The sequence below is a fragment of the Sapajus apella genome, unplaced genomic scaffold, assembly GCF_009761245.1.
Source record: "Sapajus apella isolate SASKATOON/1434 unplaced genomic scaffold, GSC_monkey_1.0 scaffold48, whole genome shotgun sequence".
In the NCBI taxonomy this organism is placed as follows: domain Eukaryota; kingdom Metazoa; phylum Chordata; class Mammalia; order Primates; family Cebidae; genus Sapajus; species Sapajus apella.
Window position 1 is genome coordinate 17,069,642 of NW_022436988.1, and position 18,675 is coordinate 17,088,316.

General features: G+C 45.6%; 1 protein-coding gene, 1 long non-coding RNA gene and 1 other non-coding gene across 5 annotated transcripts in view; 2 read left to right on the plus strand and 1 right to left on the minus strand.

The window, feature by feature from the left end:
- Nucleotides 1–2,684, plus strand: part of LOC116525790 — a 3,134-nt gene extending 450 nt beyond the window's left edge. The window contains exon 2 of the long non-coding RNA XR_004257823.1: nucleotides 180–2,684. This is a non-coding gene — a long non-coding RNA (uncharacterized LOC116525790). The remainder of the gene's footprint in view (nucleotides 1–179) is intronic.
- The window catches only part of PITPNC1 (phosphatidylinositol transfer protein cytoplasmic 1), a 322,862-nt gene that overhangs the window by 230,966 nt on the left and 73,221 nt on the right, over nucleotides 1–18,675 (plus strand). The gene's annotated exons all lie outside the window — the stretch shown is intronic.
- On the minus strand, nucleotides 2,986–3,092 carry LOC116525863. Its single transcript, XR_004257860.1, has one exon. It is a non-coding gene; the product is annotated as a U6 spliceosomal RNA (small nuclear RNA).

Consider the following 18,675-nt stretch of genomic DNA (forward strand, 5'->3'; position numbering starts at 1 on the left):
AGACGACGCGATGATAGGTCAAGACGACGCGATGATAGGTCAAGACGGTGCGTTGATAGGTCAAGACGGTGCGTTGATAGGTCAAGACGGTGCGATGATAGGTCAAGACGGTGCGATGATAGGTCAAGACGGTGTGATGATAGGTCTAGACAGTGGGATAGGGCAAGACAGTGCGATAGGTCTAGACAGTGCGATGATAGGTCAAGACAATGCGATGACAGGTCAAGACAGTGCGATGACAGGTCTAGACAGTGGGATGATAGGTCAAGACAGTGTGATGACAGGTCAAGACAGTGCGATGATGGGTCAAGACGATGTGATGATAGGTCAAGACAACGCAATAGGTCAAGACAATATGATAGGCTCCACGGACGGAGGACAAGCGCTAGAGGGTCAGGATGGAAAGACAGGATCGTGATGCAGGGAGAGACTGGTAGAGAACACAGATTTTTGCAGTAGATCAGATGGTAGAGAATGCACCTGAAGATTTAAAGCAGTGACAGTTGAAACAGAGAGGAGAGAATTAGGAAGAGAGAGAAAGATTGGTGCCTAGTTGGGATGGAGCAATTGGCTCAGGGGACTGGGATAATTCAGGTTTTTGTCACAAATGGGTGTTGGTGCCACCAACTAAGACAAGGAGTTTTTTTAAAGTAGTTTAGGAGATGCTATGGTGCCCCTCACCCGCAAATTCCTATGTTAAAATCCTAAGCGCCCCTGCCAGGTGATAGCATTAGAGGGGCCTTTGAAGGTGCTTAGGTCTTAAGGTCCCCAGCTAGACCCCTTGTCCCTTCTACCATGTGAGGACACAACTAGATTATGCTATCTGCCCAGGCGTGGCGGCTCAGCCAAGAAATAAATTTCTTTTGTTCACACTCTACCCAGTATATGGCATTTTCAAATAGCAGCCCAAACAGACTGAGACAGGCAAGGTTGATGAGGTCAGCTTTTGTCCAGTTGAGTTTGAAGTACTCATGGAAAACTTAGTGAAATAACAAGTAGGACATTTGGTATATACATCCAAAGCTGAGGCCTGCAAATACAGATTCAGTAGTCATAAAGGTAGTTTTGAAAGCATAATAACGGAGGATATTACCAAAGGATACTTGAGGGATAAAATGAAAAGAAGGGCAAGGATGGAACCTGGGGGAATATTGACATTTAACGGGAAGGAAATGGAAGAGCATCCCATAAAGATGGATGAGAAAGGAATGCTCTGAGAGCTAGAAGGAGGATCGGGATGCTTGGGAGTCACAAAGTCCCAGGAAAGTGAGAAAAATAAGGAAGAAACTGTCACCAATAACAGCAACAGAGTTTCAGGAACACAGAACTGAAAAGGTCCTGTGGGAATGAGTGATAAGGTCACTGGTGACTCATTTTCACCATGAAAACAAGTGACATGGTGGAGGTAGAAGCCAGTTTGTAGTATCCTTTATGCTTGGCTATGGAAGGAAGGAAAAGAATCGGATCAGAAGGAGACTCAGAGTGGAAGGGAGAAGCTGTCGCAAGATTTCTCATCTCTGTGGAAAAGTTCATGTTCTGATGCATCTTCTCTGTTCCAAATGCAGAGCAGCGGCAGATAAAATACAAAGAGAGAAAGTCAAAGTGATATAGCTGGACTCGTGGATCAAAACCTCGAAAGGATGAGGGTAGCCTGGATTGGGTGGACTCCGGGTCTGGGGGGCAGGCAGGTATTGATGTAGGTCTTTTATGCCAATAGGACTAAAAGTACTCAATGCAAACGGGGGGACCACAGCCAGGCTCACTGTTGGAAAAAAGAGGCTGACGTAGGGCCCCCCCACCCTCTTTTCATTCTTTCAGGTGAAAGGAACCTGAAAAGAATCCCTTATGAAATAAACTAAGATTAGTTTCATGACAGTGGCTTACGGCACTAGCTTTGCTTTTGGGAGGCATCTGTAAAACCTGGAGATTGGTGTGAGGAGTCAGGGAGTGGAGGTGGAAATAAACAGAGCAGCAATAGCAACAATAACAGCAAAGCCGCCCCCTCAAAACAACCCCACAAATCAAAGCTAATAAGGACAGCCAAGGTATCAACAGTCAGAATGTAAATTCACTGCCAAAGAAAATAACTTCATAGATAGACCTGATTAAAATAGTATAGTTGGGCTGCTCAGACGGGAAAGTAAACAAATAATGTTCATTTTAAAAGAATAAGAAGTTAGGAAACAAAAAAGAAATAAGAACACAAGGTTTGAAAAAGAACCAGTTTGAAAACTTGGGGACTGAATCATTGAAATCTGAGCGGATAAGATAAACTAGGCTAGATACAGCTGAGGAGATAATTAGTGAATTGGAAGATATTAATAGTATTGTGAAATACAATCCATTTCATAGCACAGAAATATAAAGAATGTTTATAATAAATAATTAAATTGGGAAAGAATGAGTTGCCACGTGGTTAACTCATAGGAGCAGAAAAATACTAGGTTGGTGCAAAAGTAATTATGGTTTTTGCCATTACTTTTAATCCAATTACTTTTGCACCAGCCATACAATAGAGAAATGGCAGAAAAGCAATACTTGAAACAATAAAGGCTGAGAATTTTCTAGAATTGAAGAGAGACACAAATTCTTACATCAAAGTATATTTGAGTAATAACAGTAATGGTAAACATCTTACTTAGCCCTTATGTTCCAGGCAATATTCTATATGCTTTCTTTTTTAAAAAACCCTATATATAGATATAGATATAGATACACACACACACACACACACACACACACACACACACACATATATATAGATATATACACACACACATATATATATACACACATACACACACACACACACACACACACACACACATATATAATTGCATTTTAGGTTTTGGGGTACATATGAAGAACATGCAAGATTGTTGCATAGGTACATACATGGCAGTGTGGTTTGCTGCCTTCCTCCCCATCACCTGTATCTGGCATTTCTCCCCATGTTATCCCTCCTCAACTCCCCACCCCCCACTGAAAAATATGGAACTCTTCACGAATTTGTGTGTCATTCTTGCGCAGGGGCCATGCTCATCTTCTCTGTATCGTTCCAATTTTAGTATATGTGCTGCCGAAGCAAGCACAATATTCTATATGCTTTCTATGCATTAACTCATTAATTAATATCCCTGGGATAAGAGAAATTTGCATGTGAATAAACTGGAAAAGAGAGAATGTGTATAATTCGCCCAAGATCACACAACTGGGTGGTGGGATTTGGCCCCAAGCAGCCTGGCTACCCTGTAATATCTCTCTAAATCCTAAGGGATTAACAAAAATAAATCTATACCTGGATACATTGTCATGAAACTACAGATTATCAAAGATTTTTTAAAAGAGCTCCTTTAGAGGAAAGACAACACATACAAAGGAACAAGCCTCATCCTAATTGTGGGCTTCTGATTAGCAACAACAGTTGCAAGTCAATGAAAGGATAGATTCTAAAACCCAGGACAAGGCATGGGACACAAGAAACAAACGTGGGCCCATCAAATGATACAACGTTATACATTAACTCCACTGTGAAATACTAAGGAAGGAGCTGGTAGCCAGTGAAGGTTTGGAGTTACCAGAGGAAGAGCAGCTGGGCACAGGGTGGCCCATGCCTGTAATCCCAGCACAGTGGGAGGCTGGGGAAGGAGATCATTTGAGCCCACGAGCTCAAGACCAGCCCACGCAACATAGTGAGACCCGTCACTACCAAAAAATTTAAAAATTAGGCAAGCATAGTGGCGCTCACCTGTAGTCACAGCTACTTGGGAGGCTGAGGTGGGGAGGATCACTTGAGCCCAAGAGGTTGAGGCTGCAGTGAGCCATGATTGTGCCACTACATTCTAGCCTGGGTGACAGAGCAAGATCCTGTTTCAAAAAGAAAGAAAACACGAGGAAGAGCCTGCTCCTGGAAGCTAAAAGTGAATGGGCTTCATGAACCTCTGAAGCAGATGGGAAAACAGGGGTAGAAGGGGCAGAAAGTGACGAGCACATGCCTGAAGGCCTCTGGTTTCCAGTAATATGGGAAGAAAGGTCATCTCCTGTAAAGGAAGGGGTCAGGAAAGAGGGCTGAAGGAGGATCGTAAAGGTCAAAGATAACCTTTATGGGAAATGGATGAGAAGAGTCACAGCATCGCTCGAAAGTCTTGGCAGTGTGGTGAAATGTTGAGTGGTGCCATCGGTCTAATAATTGTGTTGTTTCCCCAGCTGTGCTTTGCAGCCTGCGTGTAGGAGCACAGGAAATGGTTGAATTGATTCAGGATTTGTCTTCAGGGTAGGTTCAGCAGAGTATGGAAAAATTGAGTAAGTGAAGGTCAAAATGAGCTTTGGAGTCCAACAGAGACTCTTGGGGATTGGAGGGTTCAGGGAGGTCAAGGAGAAAGCGTCCTGGGAGTGAGAGTCGGAGAATACAGGTTGGGGCTGGAGCAAAAGTAACTATAGCTTTCAGATTTCAGAAGTGGAGTAATTCCAGGAGATTCAAGAGCCCGTGGAGCTTGAAGGGAAGTGGTTAGAGGTGGAATGGAGGTGAAGGTCATTAGAGGAGAAGGAAAAGAAAAGGAATTTGGAGGCTGGGCCTGTAGTGTTGACGGGCTGCCCATGTGGACCCTGAAATCACGAAGATGTGGATATAAGCTAGGGCAAGGTGGAGTCCTGGGCATGGTCCATGGCGTTCATGAAGCCAGGGGTCAGGTGGTCTGTAAATAATAGCAGTCATCACTGATCATCAGTGAGGTGTGTGGCTGGAAAGCATGAGCCTGGAGGAGGAGGGCCCCGGAAAAGTGCCAGTCATTGTACAAGTGACCACTAACCTCAGGAGTGTGTGTGTGTGTGTGTGTGTGTGTGTGTGTGTGAGAGAGAGAGAGAGAGAGTCTTGCTCTGTCACCCAGGTTAGAGTACAGTGGTATGATCTCAGTTCACTGCAACCTCGACCTCCTGGGCTCAGGTGATCCTCCCACCTCAGCCTCTCAAGTAACTGGAACTGCAGGTGCACACCACCACGCCCAGCTAATTTTGGTATTTTTTGTATAGAGGTGGGGTTTTGCCATGTTGCCCAGGCTGGTCTCCAACTCCTGGGCTCAAGTGATCCTCTTGCCTCACCCTCCCAAAGTGCTGGGATTACAGGCATGAGCCACCACACCAGGCCCCTGGGTCACCTCTTACACCAGAGCCAATGGGTTCATTTGATCAATCTGAGCAATACTCACAGAATTCAGTAGTCTTCTCATACCTTTTCCCCTGTTTCAAAGTCCAGAGTGAGAGCCACTTGCTGACTTGAGTGGTTGTGGCAGGGCCCCATCTAATGGCCCTTTTGCAAAGTACAGCTGGAGCAGGCAGGCTCCCCCATGCCCCTTTTCTCATCAAAAGGAAGGCAAAGAGGGTAGAGATTAGACCAGCTGGCCCTGGCTAGGAAGTAACATCTTTGAGAGTAAAGAAGTAATCATGATGGCAGCAATGTGGATATTGACTTGTAATAATGGTGACAGACATACGGATATTGGCAGGAATATTTACATGAGCCCAGCATCCTGCCAACCTGTATATAGATAGCCACAATCTCATGAAATCCTCACAACTATTAATATCCCCATTTTACAACTGACACTGAGGATTAGTGAGAGCCAGTGGTCTGTACAAACTCAGAGCTAGCAAGTGTCAGATCTAGGACTCAATTCTAGGTTAGTTTAGCCTTGGAGCATGAGCTTTCATACAACTAATCTGCTGTCTTTGGCTCTACAAATGAGATAAGACCATACATGGAGCCAGGTGCAGTGGCTGATGCCTATAATCCCAGCACTTTAGGAGGCTGAGGTAGAGGGATCACTTGAGGTCAGGAGTTTGAGACCAGCATGGCCAAAAAGGTGAAACCCTGTCTCTACTAAAAATAAAAAAATTAGCCAGGCGTGGTGGTGCATGCCTGTAATCCTAGCTGTTTGAGAGGCTGAAGAGAATCACTTGAACCCAGGAGGCAGAGACTGCAGAGTCGAGATCACACCACTGCTCCAGTCTGGGCAACAGAAAAAGACTCTGTCTTAAAAAAAAAAAAAAAAAAAAGATGGTACATAGAGTCAGCTACTCTAGTTTTTAAAGTCTGGTTGAAGGCTTAAATTTTCACAGTGAGGAAAAGGAAGTAAGTCATTCGCATCTTAAAGAAGCATTGTCAAAGGAATTTTTTTCTACTTCCAAGTTTTGCAGGGAGGCAAATATTCTGAAAGGAATTATCATGGTAATAATGTCCCTTACTGTTTTTTTGTTGTTGTTTTTTTTTAATTAAAAACTCTGTTATTACTAGGAATTTTCTCAGATTTAGTACCACATAATGGGTGTTTATCAACTGGAATAGTGAGGGAAAATGGCCTTCCAGCCATGCATCCAGTTTTTATACATCTTCCAACATGGATGGAAGGCGGAGCTGGGTGGCCTCAAGTCTGGGTCAAGTCAGCTTCCCCAGGATTAGAAGGGGAGGCTGGTAGGCTAACAGCAGGATGCAGGTGACATATGAAGGAGGGGATGTTTCTCATGAAAACAAATTCTCAGAGAAAGAGGATCTGGGTAGGAACACCAGAGAGATGGAACATCAGAGAGATTAGCCTCAGAGACCCAAAGGCAAAATAATTAAGTTAAAAATAAAACAGTCCTAGGCCAGGCATGGTGGCTCACGCTTGTAATCCCAACTCTTTGGGAGGCTGAGGTGGGCGGATCACTTGAGGTCAGGACTTTGAGACCATCCTGACCAACATAGTGAAACCTCATCTAGTAGAGATGTTTTGTATGTTTAGTAGAAACATACAAAAATTAGCCAGGCATGAAAATGTGCGCCTGTAGTTCCAGCTACTTGGGAAGCTGAGGCATGAGAATTGCTTGAACCCAGGAGGCAGAGGTTGCAGTGAGCTGAGATCACGCCACTGCACTCCAGCCTGGGCGACAGAGTGAGACTCCATCTCAAAAAAATTTTTTTTAAATATGGCTAGGCACGGTGGCTCATGCCTATAATCCCGGCACTTTGGGAGACAGAGGCGGGCAGATCACCTGAGGTCAGGAGTTCAAGACCAGCCTGACCAACATGGTAAAACCCTGTCTCTACCGAAAATAAAAAATTAGCCAGGCATGGTGGCACATGCCTGTAGTCTCAGCTACTCAGGAAGCTGAGGCAGGAGAATTGCTTGAACCCGGGAGGCAGAGGTTGCAGTGAGCTGAGATCATGCCACTGCACTCCAGTCTGGGCAACAGAGTGAGACTCTGTCTCAATAAATAAAGTAAAATTCTAAAATAAAAATAAAAATAAAATAAAACAAGGCTAATGATAAACCCAGGGGCTCCTTGGCAGGAGCAAAGTTGAACCGAGAGCTCTATTCCTAAGCCCCACATCTGAACAGTGTATTTTTCCTATCTCGTAGTCCCCATGTGCCTTCCTCAGCTGAAATCAAGTGGCAAAGGACCCACAGCCAAAACTTCTCAGCATGGCTCCCTGCGTGGAGCAAGAGACAACTCTGCAAGTCTTTGTCCTGAACTGTTTATGGATTTTCCGTGGTCTGCAAGACCTCGGGCTCACATTGCCTGCCAACTGACAGCCGCTGTCCAGCCTGGGAACAGAGCTTGCTCCCGACTGTGGCGAGTCCTCCTGGGGTTTATTGTGAATTTTCCTGGCTTTGTGTCTTCATCCTGAAAACCTCCCAACCTTTCCTTAATGAAGATTTTAGCTGGGGGAAATTGCATTAGTGCCTTGTGTATTTCCGTCAACCTTCTAAATTATGTTAGTTGTAAGTAAAAAGAGTACAGTAAGTCCTTGTATCCGCTTTGGGATGTTCCTGGGAATCATAATAGACAATAAAATAATAAGTAATGGACAGGAAGACGCTCTTAGAACCAGGTTGGAAAACTCTTCCACTGCCAGACAAAAGCTAGCCCCCTGCCCCGTTATCAGGAAATCAAGTGAAGCCAATAAACACTTGTGGAGCTCCTTTTAAGTCCCAGCACCCAAAGAATATTGTCTAATACTTCTAGTTAAGAGAGCATCGTACTAAGTATTATCTCAGTTAATATTCATAACAGCACATAAGGTTAAAGCTCAGTTTGCAGATGAGGGCACTGCAGTTGAGAGATGTTTTTAATACATTGCCCAAGGCCACACAACGAATAATTGACAAAACTGAGATCTGGGGTCTTTTGATTGTGTCTGCTCTTTCCACACTCTACCTCAGCTGCTCAGAAGCAGATCCTGGGGCCAGAATGGACCTCTGTAGGAAGCCTCAGAGATAGAAGCTTTCTGCCCTCAACTGGCTGACTGAATTAGTGAAACAATAGGTGATAAGTGAGGGAATTATTTCGTGGTTTGGTTGAAAAAGTCTTCAGTATGTAAATAAGTCTTACATAAATCATGAAAAATGGGATTAAGAGAAATGAGAGAGAAGAGGGAAAATACAGAAGCATTTTATTTATCAAAACTTGGGGAAAAGCATCTTTTCCTTAAATACCCAATGTGGCATGTATCATTTTGTTGTTGTTGTTATTAAGACAAGGCATCCTCACTTTGGGAGGCCGAGGGGGGTGGATCATGAGGTCAAGAGATCGAGACCATCCTGGCCAACATGGTGAAACCCTGTCTCTACTAAAAATACAAAAATTAGCTGGGCGTTTGACACGCACCTGTGGTCCCAGCTACTCGGGAGGCTGAGGCGGAAGAACTGCTTGAACCCAGGAGGTGGAGTTTGCAGTGAGCCGAGACTGCACCACTGCACTCCAGCCTGGCGACAGAGCAAGACTCTGTCTAAAAAAAAAGAAAAAAAAAAAAAAGACAAGGGATCCTTTTTTTACCCAGACCCAAATTCAACTGCCTTCAAAGAGATGGGACGATGTTTAGAGAGCAAAGTTTCACACTGAAAACCAGCTTTTCCAAGGAGCTCCGAAGGTGCATGTTTAAATTCGGCGTTAAGTCGGAGCGGTTTGCAAATGCAGGTGGGAGACCCCTGGCCCACACTTGGATGACAAGGCATGAAGTGAGGACCCTTTGCCTGGAAGACTGTGTCTCCATCTCAGAAACCTTTTTAAAGCTGAACTTTATAATGGAAACGCGGCCACAACCTGCTATCAGCAACCACGATATTAAACAGGCATGGAGCCAACAGCGGTGGTGCGGAGCCAGTGAGGAGAGATTAGCATCACAAGTAAGAGATTTTAGGCTCAGTGCCAGAAGAGGTTTTTTTTTCCCCTGTTTTTTATTAAAAAATAATAAAAAGGGAGAGAAAAAAAGAGGTGGAAATGTGCAAAAGAATTCCTGTTTAGCCACCGTCCATGAGATCATTCTCCTTGGTTATCCAGATAAGCACAGAAACAAACCACTGCCTGTCTGAAAACCTGGCAGTCGCTTGACCTTAAAATGGTCTCTGCAGTAACCCTTCCAACCTGCTCCACTCTCCTGTCCTTGGCTCTCCCATGTGCAGAATGGAGCGTGTGACCTCCAGCACGGGGAAAGTAATCATCAGCAAGGTTCATTGTTTCCACTTGGAGTTAGAGGAAAGACCATGTGTGCACAGCTTTGGGTTGCTGCCTTCCTGCCCTGCGCTGCTCTGAGAAGAGACGTGCAGTAGTTGGAAGTCTTGCTACTGGCAGAGCGTCGTTCGAGCACCCAGTTTGACTTTGTGCAAGATGGTGCTTTTCTAACTAACTCCTCCCTTTAAGGTGTAGCCTTCTGAAATCTCAGATTTCAGGAGAGGATGCCAGTCCCGGGAGTTGTATAATGCAGCAGAGCAAAGGTGGCATTTTCCAGGTAAGCTTGGGGACTGCCCCCTTGTGCTCTCCCTCTCCCGACTGCCCATGGCTTGATGGCTTCGGATGGGCATTGGGTGCTCTGTCAAAAACAACTCTCAGAGGCTAGGGGACGCGCTCCGTCTTGCTGCTTGCTCCAAACCAGCACGAGATTTGTTGTGGCCTTCTTTTACACTTTTTATTTGGAAAATTCCAAAGCTCCAGAGAAGTTGCAAGAAGAAGAGTGCAGCGATTCTGGATTCACTGATTGTTAACATTTTTCTCCATTTGCTTTGTCTCTTCCTCTCCGTACATATTTCCACATGATTCCCACCCCACCCCCAGAACGCTTTGAGAGTTATTTGCAGACATCATGACTCTTTACCCTCCTCTTTTTTTTTTGGAGACGGAGTTTTGTTCTTGTTGCCCAGGCTGAGTGCAATGGCACGACCTCGGCTCGCTGCAGCCTCCGCCTCCTGGGTTCAAGCGATTCTCTTGCCTCAGCCTCTCGAGTTTCTGGAATTACAGACTCCTGCCGCCACACCCAGCTAATTTTTGTATTTTTAGTAGAGATGGAGTTTCACCATGTTGGCCAGGCTGGTCTCGAACTCCTGACCGCAGGTGATTCACCCATCTCGGCCTCCCAAAGTGCTGGGATTACAGGCATGAGCCACCACATATGGCCTGACCCTTTACCCTTGAATACTTCATTGTGCCCTAAGAACAAGGGCTTTCCCTTACGTAACATAGTGCAATGCTTAGGTTCTGGAAGCTTAATATTGATACAATACTATTATCTGATACAGAAGCATATTTACATCTTGCTGATTATCCCAAAATGTTTTTTCAATAGCAAACAACAATTTTAAGAAAAAACAATTTAAAAAATAAAAACGTCACGACTTCATGACTTGCCTTGATACTCAGGAGGCTGAGGCAAGAATGGCCTGAGCCCATGTGTCCAAGTCCAACCTGAGTAACGTAGTGAGACCCCATCTCTTAAGAAATAAATCAGTAAATAAATAAACCTTCATGATCCATGTTCCAGTAGAGGCTCACACATTGCATTTCATTGTCACTTTCTTTAGTTTCCTCTTTAATCTGGTGCCGTTTCTCTTCTTTCTTTTTTTTTTTTTTTTTTTTTGAGATGGAGTTTCACTCCTATTGCCCAGTGCAACGGCATGATCTGAGCTCACTGCAACCTCTGCCTCTTGAGCTCAAGCAATCCTCCCACCTCCCGAGTAGCTGGGACTACAGGCATGCACCACCACACCTGGCTAATTTTTCTATTTTTTTGTGGAAATGAGGTCTTACTATGTTGCCCAAGCTGGTCTCGAACTCCTGAGCTCATGTTATCTGCGCTTCTCGGCCTCCCACGCCCGGCCTGTTTCTCGGCTTTTCTTTGTCTCTCGTGACACTGGCATTTTGCAGAGCACCTGCTGGGTTTGCGCATGTTCTCATCGCTGGGTTTTCCCCACTGTGATCTCACAATTAGATTCAGACAGTGAATCTTTGGCAAGAATTCTATGTTAGCAATACAGAGTCCTTCTGGACTTTCAAAATATCCTTTCCCCAATATTCATGGCTTCCCTGTGGTATATATGTATGTATGTAGAGATGGGGTCTCCCTGTGTTACCCAGCCTGGTCTTGAACTCCTGGGCTCAAGCCATCCTCCTGCCTCTGCCTCCCAAACTGCTAGGAACACAGACATAAGCCATTGTGCATAGCCTTCCCTGTATTTTATTTTCTGGCCTTTGAGAAGACTTCAGCCTCCTTTGTTTTCTGAAGCTGTGTTCATCACAGAGCTGGTGTCGGAGGCCTGGGGAGAGTTGGTCATGTTCTCATGTTCTTCTTCTTTCTTTTTTTTTTTTTTCTTTTTGAGACAGAGTTTCATTCTTGTTGCCCAGGCTGGAGTGCAATGGCACAATCTCGACTCACTGCAACCTCTGCCTCCTGGGTTCAAATGATTCTGCCTCAGCCCCCTGAGTAGCTGGGATTATAGGTGCCCACCACCACACTTGGCTAATTTGTTATATTCTTAGTAGAGACAGGGTTTCACCATGTTGACTAGGCTGGTCTCAAACCCCTGACCTCAGGTGATCCCACAGAGCTATCTGCCAGGGGAATCCATGGAGACCCCAAATCTGATCATTTTCACAGTAGCTGACACCCAGGATCTTCTGTCACTGGCCACTATTTTTCTGTGTTGTTCCACTATTCCATGCTCCCTGCCTCAAAGATAAATGCCCAGAATAGCAGGTCAGGATATGAGAGTCTTCAGCGCCAGCGTTACCTGGGAGCTTGTTGGGATCTCAGGACCACTCCATCTCAAAATATATATATATCTATGTATAGATATTCTAAACTTTTTACATCTGCTGCTACTTGTTGGCTAACAAGATGTCATCTGCTGGCAAACAAAATGAGTAAACTACTAGCAAATAAATAATAATAAAATTCAACGTACCTGGTGTTCAGTCTAACAGTTCAGTGCAACAGAAGCAAAAAATGAAAGTTAAAACATTGAATGTTGGTTTTTTTTTTTGTTTTTTTTTTTGTTTTTTTGAGATGGAGTTTTGCTCTTGTTACCCAGGCTGGAGTGCAATGGCGCGATCTCGGCTCACCACAACCTCCGCCTCCTGGGTTCAGGCAATTCTCCTGCCTCAGCCTCCTGAGTAGCTGGGATTACAGGCACGTGCCACCATGCCCAGCTAATTTTTTTTTATTTTTAGTAGAGACGGGGTTTCACCATGTTGACCAGGATGGTCTCGATCTCTTGACCTCGTGATCCACCCACCTCGGCCTCCCAAAGTGCTGGGATTACAGGCGTGAGCCACCGCGCCCAGCCCTGAATGTTGAGCTTCTATTAATGTATGAGCCACTGGAAGATGTCTGAGGGATGCATAGTTGGATGAGATATATCCTGTAGCTCGTTTCCCACGTTTCCAAGGCCACATGTACTTGTAGTACTGCGGCACTGAATGGTACTTCAGCAATGATCACCCTTTTACCAGAATCCTTGGGATGCTTCTAAGTCCAGATTTGCAGAATTTAGCAAAATGAATGACTTTTGCTGTCACCTGTCAAGTTAATTTCATCTCTGTCCAGACAGCTATCCAAACCAATATAACCAGGAAATGTACTCTGGATTCTTCAGTTTGATAGATGAATGTTTTTTAAAACAAGAATCACAATGAGCCGGTTGCCTTTTATTGGCTTTGGTTTAGGAGGAGAGACTTTAAAAGCTTGGAGTTGAGAGATAATGTTTCAACCTTTCTTGGAGTGTGATATATGACCTCCTAATTTAACAAAAGTAACAACAGCTAAGACAAACCACTTATTAGAAGTTCCTGGCAATTCCATCAGGGAGATAGGGGTTGGGACCTTGAGAGCCCAAGAATTAAACAGTAACTGAATGTTATCCAAAATCTGAATTCATCATATACATTGTTGCGCTACTAAAATATTTACAAAAAGGTGATCAAGAAAGCCTTGGCAGAGGCCAAGATCTTGAAAGATAAGTTGGTGTGTGCCAGGCAGGTAGGGTGGGGAGAGCCTTCAGGACACGGGAGGAGCAAGGGTGAGAACCTTGAAGGCTGAAGGGTAAGCAGCGTATGGACAGGAAGCTTCAGGCTCCAAAGGGCCATAAGGGCAGGCCCAGAGCAAGGAAGGGTGGTCCAGGGAGATGAGTTGATGAGAGGAGGCAGGTATACTAAGTCCATACATGTGTGTAGCATTTGAGAGTTTGCCGAGCATCTTCCTACCCAGTACCCCACCAGGCCCTGATAGCTCAGTGAGGGGGTGTGGCAGCTAATGCCCTCACTTCCAGGAGATGAAATCGAGGCCTGTACGACTTCCTAAAGTCATACAACTCCTAAGTGGTGGAGCCAGGATTAGTACCAGATATTTTGACTTTTGGACTCTGAGCTTTCTGCCGTAAGCTGATGTTTCAGGAGCACTGAGGAAAGCTTCCTAGCATATTGGGAAGAAAACTCATGGCTGGGGTATTGGACAGACGGATGGATAGATGGATGGATGGATGGATGGATGGATGGATGGATGGATGGATGGATGGATGTGGAGATCAGAGTCTCAAGAGAAAGAGAGTTAAGAGTCCACAATTATGCAGATGAGACGGGGGATTCAGATGTCTATCAGGAAGGTGGATTTGTGAGATACAGAGGCAGTGGAATAAATAGAACTTGGTGCCTGATCACATGTGACAATGAGAAAGAAATACGAGTGAAGGTTAACACCCAAGTTTTGACCTTGGATGGTTAAAAGACCACAAAGGAAAACAAACTTAAACCTTAGAGCCAAAGTGGTAAAGGTGGAGATTGTGAATGTAGCTTTAAATATGTCTAATTGTCAGTTGATATCCATGCATCTAGAATTCAGGAAAAGTGTCTGAGATATTCAGGAGATTCATTAGGTCATCAGTGATCAAAGGTTAACATTTTATTGTAGATGTTCACTGTGTTATTACAAATAACATTACCAAATTAGAAAAATAAAAAGGAAAGCTCTTAAACATGTTAACAATTGCAGATCGGCTCATTTATGTTACAACCATATATAGAAATGCAGTTCAGACCTTAAAAACGAGTGCTAGCTTTGGGAGGCCGAGGCAGGCAGATTACTTGAGGTCAGGTGTTCGAGATCAACGTGGTGAAACCCCATTTCTACGAAAATACAAAAATTAGCTGCGTGTGGTGGCATGCGCCTGTAATCCCAGCTGCTCAGCGTACTGAGTGAGGCAGGAGAATTGCTTGAACGCAGGAGGCAGAGGTTGCAGTGAGCCAAGATCACACCACTGCACTCCAGCCTGGGCAATGAAGCGTGACTCCATCTCAAAAAAAAAAAGAGTGCTGGTTTGGTAGGTCAATGCGGGCAGATCACTTGAGTCCAGAGTTTGAGACCAATCTGAGCAACATGGCAAAACCGTATCTCTACAAAAAAAATAGCCTATATTCCCAGCTACTGAGGAGACTGAGGTGGGAGGATCACCCGAGCCCAGGGAGGTTGAGGCTGCAGTGAGCCATGATCGCGCCACTGCACTCCAGCCTGGGCAACAGAGCAAGACCCTGTCTCAAAAAAGGAAAAAGAGTGCTAGGCTTGTGGATGCTTTCCCTTCCTTGTTGATACTGACATCTGTCACTGGCAGGGTACTTCCCAGGCCAGATCAAAATGAAGTGGGCTTTCCCTGCTTTATGTCATCAAATCTTCTCTACCACCCAGTGGGGGGGAACCGACACTGCTCTCACTTCACAGGCGAGATTCTATAATAAAGATTCTTTATTCTGTCTAAAATAAAGAACTAGTATGATTGTGATAAGAAAAAAAGGAGAAAATGTTTTTTTTAAAATTGGCCAAGCACGGGAGCTCACGCCTGTAATCCCAGCACTGTGGGAAGCCGAGGTGAGGAGACTGCTTGACCTCATGAGCTCAGGAGTTCGAGACCAGCCTGGGCAACATAGTGAAACCGTGTCTCTACTAAAAATACAAAATTAGCGGGGTGTGGTGGCACGTGCCTGTAGTCTCCAGCTACTCGGGAGGCTGAGGCAGGAGAATCGCTTGAACCCGGGAGGCGGAGGTTGCAGTGAGCTGAGATTGCACCACTGCACGCCAGCCTGGGCGACGGAGTGACACTCCATCTCAAATCAAATAAAATAAATAAAAAATGACATCACAGGCCAAGCACAATGGCCTCACATCTGTAATCCCAGCACTTTGGGTAGCTCAGGCAGGAGGATGGCTTGAGCCCAGGAGTTCAAGAGCAGCCTGGGCAATATCGTGGGACTTTGTCTCTACTAAAAAAAAAAAAAATGTTTTTAATGACATGAGAGACAGCCAGAATTGATTGATGACAGCGTATATGCGAGCTGGCCCATGGAGGCAGGGATGAGGCGGCAGGTTTCTCCCCACTGGGGAAAAATACAAACAACAGGCCCACCCAGGGGCCTCGGACCTAATTCTACCACAACCCTGGGAAGGGCTCTGGAAGCCAAACCCTCCCCACCTGCCGGCCCAAGCCTGGCTTACCCGTGCCTGGAGGGTTCCTTCTGGAGTCTTCTAGGCAGCTGCCTTGGGGGGCAGGGGCCGTGGAACTCAGCCAGGAGGCCTTGCGTAGTTTCCCTGACGTTGCCTTGGGAGGTCAATCCACATAGACGGAAATCATGGCCAGTCCACATAGAGGGAAAACCAAACCAAACAGAGCCTACCAGGAACATGTAACAATTTGTTCCTTTCTTTTGCTTTGCCTGACAGTAGATGCAATCTATCATGATTCTTAAGTGGTTTTGGGCTGCTGCCCATTTCATTGTTTTTGCCCAGAGAGGCTCACCAGGAATGAGCTGGAAGGAGACGCAAGCCCTGATGTACCTCGGGAAGTTGTTTGGTGAACAAGAGAAGGAAACTCTGAGAGCAGGGCTGCTGGCCTTGTCGTCTTTCCATGCCCCGAGCGGCCACCCCACCGCACGGGACGCGGCAGCCATCTGTCCCAGTATTTCATTCTCTTCTGTTGAGGCTGAGCTAGTGTAGTGGCTGTGTCAGGAACCCTGCCTCTTTGTGCAAAGAATTCATTGTTCAGAGAAGGTTGAGGATCCGATTCACCTCGGCGTGGCACACACCAAACACGGAGGCTGTGAAAGGCTGTCCGAGTCTCCAGGCTCAATATCGATTTGTCAGTTTTAGAGAAAACCAGCAGTTCTAGTTCCCAGAGACCACCCTGTGAATTGAAATCAGTAAGAACGGGGAGAAATTGGAACTGTTTTTAAGCTCAGCTTCTGAGACTTATTTTAGGAGGCATTATTGATCATACTTCGGGGAAACCGTTCCGCGTCTCTGCTGCCAGGATCGGCAAGCTCACATGTGAAGTGTTGGCCTGGACTCATGAGATGGTCTGTGTGTCCAAGGGAGGCTGCAGCCCATAGGAGAATGCAGATTGAGGCTACCTTGCACGGAAATTAGACTAAGCTCATGAAAGGGCCCTTGTTGCAACTGCCCTGGGAACTGTAACTTAGAAGTGATTTTTGTACCCAGCTCACGCCTGTAATCCCAGCACTTTGGGAGGCCAAGGTGGGTGGATCACGAGGTCAAGAGATCGAGACTATCCTGACCAACATGGTGAAACCCCGTCTCTACTAAAAATACAAAAATTAGCTGGGCTTGGTGGAGCATGCCTGTAGTCCCAGCTACTCAGGAGGCCGAGGCAGGAGAATCACTTGAATCTGGGAGGCGGAGGTTGCAGTGAGCCGAGATCACACCACTGCACTCCAGCCTGGTGACAGAGCGAGAGTCTATCTCAGAAAAAAAAAGAAGTGACTTTGTGCCCTTACAGCCTTTTTAGTAAACGCATTGAGTCATAGCATTTGTAATCCTTCCACTTGTATTTTTGTACTTTTCTGTCCTCTTTTTTTCTTTTTTTTTTTTTTGAGGCAGAGTTTTGCTCTTGTTGCCTTGGCTGGAGTGTAGTGGTACGATCTCAGCTCACTACAGTCTCCGCTTCCTGGGTTCAAGCAATTCTCCTGCCTCTGCCTCCCAGGTAGCTGCAATTACAGGCATGCACCACCACACCCAGCAAATTTTTGTATTTCTAGTAGAAACAGGGTTTTACCATGTTGGCTAGGCTGGTCTTGAACTCCTAACCTCAAGTGATCCACCAGCCTCGGCCTTCCAAAGTGGTGAGATTACAGGCGTGGGCCACCATACCCGGCCTCTCTCCTCTTAATTAGTTACCATGACCTATAGGACCTGATTAGAACGTTGTTTTTCCAAACAGCATCTTTTTCTCATTGGTCACCGTATCGCTCTGATGACTGCCTCTTGAATCTGCCTCCTCACCTCTTATTTCACCCAGATGAGCCATGGTTTACCATATGTGGGACTTCAGGTCGTGACACAAACTGGTTCTCTCCACTGGTTTACTGGAGCTCTTTTTAGACACGAACGCTGGAAGAGACGTATGTGTCCTTTCCCTCAAAGGGATCCCACTGTGGATTCGTGTCTACTTTGTGATCCTTTGTGCTCTTAGATTTCCGCCTCTCCACTTTCCCAGGCAGCCTCTGCTTTTTCATCTTCCTGTTCTCATTTTCCCCTGCTGCCTTCGTCAGCAGCTTTTTATGTTAAACTTCGCAGATGAGCCATGCCCGAAGTTATTCCTGTCCTCCTTTCTCTCCGGTGTATTGTTGTTGACGGGTTTTTATCTATTGTTTTGAATTTTCTGTGACCTTTGGGGTGGGCGGAGAAAAAAAAGGACAAATGTCCACCACTGGCCGGTCTGAACACATTTAAGGTGTTCTTTTCGAGTGTTCTAACCCCTCCCTCTGCTGCACACATTTAATAACAGAGAACAAAAAAAGCCTAGTTGCCTTCATTCATGAATGTTCAGGACAGGGAGGCCTCAGGAAAGGCCAGCTTTTCTAGCTGCAGAGACTGTCATGGATCTGGAAGAAAGATGTCCTTTAAAAACCAGAGAGTTGGCTGGGCACAGTGGCTCATGCCTATAATCCCAACACTTTGGGACGCCAAGGTGGGGAAATCACTTAAGGTCAGGAGTTTGAGATCAGCCTGGCCAACATAGTGAGACCCACCTCTACTAAAAATATAAAAATTCTCCAGGCATGGTGGTGCACGCCTGTAATCCCAGCTACTCAGGAGGCTGAGGCACGAGAATCACTTGAGCCCAGGAGGCAGAGGTTGCAGTGAGCCTAGATCATGCCACTGTACTCCAGCCTGGGTGACAGAGACTCTTGTCTCAAACAGACAAACAAAAAAGATATGTAAAGCTTTTATGGGTTGTTGCCAATTTCTTCCTTGTATTTGACTGTATTTTTCAAACTAAAAACATCTAGTTCCTGGCTGGGTGCAGTGGCTCACACCTATAATCCCAGCACTTTGGGAGGCTGAGGCAGGTGGATCACATGAGGTCAGAA